At 55.4% G+C, this 1,877-nt stretch overlaps 1 protein-coding gene across 1 annotated transcript in view; it reads left to right on the top strand.

Annotated features, from left to right (window-relative positions):
• Nucleotides 1–1,877, top strand: part of LOC105513995 (HLA class I histocompatibility antigen, B-73 alpha chain) — a 71,307-nt gene that overhangs the window by 68,232 nt on the left and 1,198 nt on the right.

The raw sequence follows: 1,877 nt of genomic DNA, 5'->3' as shown, positions 1-1,877 counted from the left end.
TGGCCTCGCAGAAGGAGGGGAAGAAAATGGCAACACCACCAGAATATTGCCCTCCCTCCGGTCCTGAGGGAGAGGAATCCTCCTGGGTTTCCAGATCCTGTACCAGAGGGTGACTCTGAGGGCCCACCCTGCTCTCTGGGACAGTCAAGGGATGAAGTCTCTGAGGGAGTGGAGGGGAAGACAATCCCTGGAATACTGATTAGGGGTTCCCTTTGACCCCACAGCAGCCTTGGGCACCAGGACTTTTCCCCTCAGGCCTTGTTCTCTGCCTCACACTCAATGTGTGTGGGGGTCTGACTCCAGCTCCTCTGAATTCCTTGGCCTCCACTCAGGTCAGGACCAGAAGTCCCTGCTCCCCCGCTCAGAGACTAGAACTTTCCAAGGAATAGATTATCCTAGGTGCCTGTGTCCAGGCTAGTGTCTGGGTTCTGTGCTCCTTTCCCCACCCCAGGTGTCCTGTACATTCTCAAGATGGCCACATGGGTGCTGCTGGGGTGTCCCATGAGAGATGCAAAGTGCCTGAGTTTTCTGACTCTTCCTTTCAGACCACCCCAAGACACACGTGACCTACCACCCTGTCTCTGAACACGAGGCCACCCTGAGGTGCTGGGCCCTGGTCTTCTATCCTGCGGAGATCACATTGACCTGGCAGTGGGATGGGGAAGACCAGACCCAGGACATGGAGCTCCTGGAGACCAGGCCCGCAGGGGATGGAACCTTCCAGAAGTGGGTGGCTGTGGTGGTGCCTTCTGCAGAGGACTAGAGATTCACATGCCATGTGCAGCATGAGGGTCTGCCCAAGCCCCTCACCCTGAGATGGGGTAAGGAGGGAGATGGGAGGATCATGTCTCTTAGGGAAAGCAGGAGCCCCTCTGGAGACCTTTAGCAGTCTGGGGCCTGGGGGTCAGAACCCTCACATTCCCCTACTTTCCCAGAGCCGTCTCTCCAGCCCACCATCCCCATCGTGGGCATCATTGCTGGCCTGGTTGTCCTTGCAGCTGTCGTCACTGGAGCTGTGGTCGCTGCTGTGCTATGGAGGAAGAAGAGCTCAGGTGAGGAAGGGGTGACGGGTGGGGTCTGAGATTTCTTGTCTCACTGACGGTTCCAAGCCCCAGGTAGAAGTGCCCTCCCGGTTACTGGGAAGCACCATCCACACTCATGGGCTGACCCAGCCTGGGCCCTGTGTGCCAGCACCTACTCTTTTGTAAAGCACCTGTGACAGTGAAGGACAGATTTATCACCTTGATGATTATAGTGATGGGGACCTGATCCCAGCAGTCACAGGTCAGGGGAAGGCCCCTGCTGAGGACAGACCTTAGGAGGGCAGTTGGTCCCAGACCTACATCTGCTTTCCTCGGTTTTTCTGATCCTGCCCTTGGTCTGCAGTCACACATTTCTGGAAACTTCTCGAGGGTCCAAGACTAGGAGGTTCCTCTAGGACCTCATGGCCCTGCCACCTTTCTGGCCTCTCACAGGACATTTTCTTCCAACAGATAGAAAAGGAGGAAGCTACTCTCAGGCTGCAAGTAAGTATGAAGGGGGCTGATCCCTGAAATCCTTGGGATGTTGTGGTCGGGAGCCCATGGGGGAGCTCACCCAGCCCACAGTTCCTCCTCTGGCCACATCTCCTGCGGGCTCGGACCAGGTTCTGTTTTTGTTCTACCCCAGGTAGCCAAAGTGCCCAGGGCTCTCATGTCTGTCACAGCTTATAAAGGTGACACCCTGGGGGGCCTGATGTGTGTGGGGTGTTAGGGGAACAGTGGACATAGCTGTGTTATGGAGTTTCTTTGACTTGGATGTATTGAGCACGTGATGGGCTGTTTAAAGTGTGACCCCCTCAGTGATTGATATGAATTTGTTCATGAATATTTTTTCTA

This window comes from Colobus angolensis, unplaced genomic scaffold (assembly GCF_000951035.1).
Source record: "Colobus angolensis palliatus isolate OR3802 unplaced genomic scaffold, Cang.pa_1.0 Scaffold238, whole genome shotgun sequence".
Classification (NCBI taxonomy): Eukaryota; Metazoa; Chordata; class Mammalia; order Primates; family Cercopithecidae; genus Colobus; species Colobus angolensis.
The sequence above is the reverse complement of the archived record's forward strand: the minus strand, read 5'-3'. Positions and strand labels throughout refer to the sequence as shown.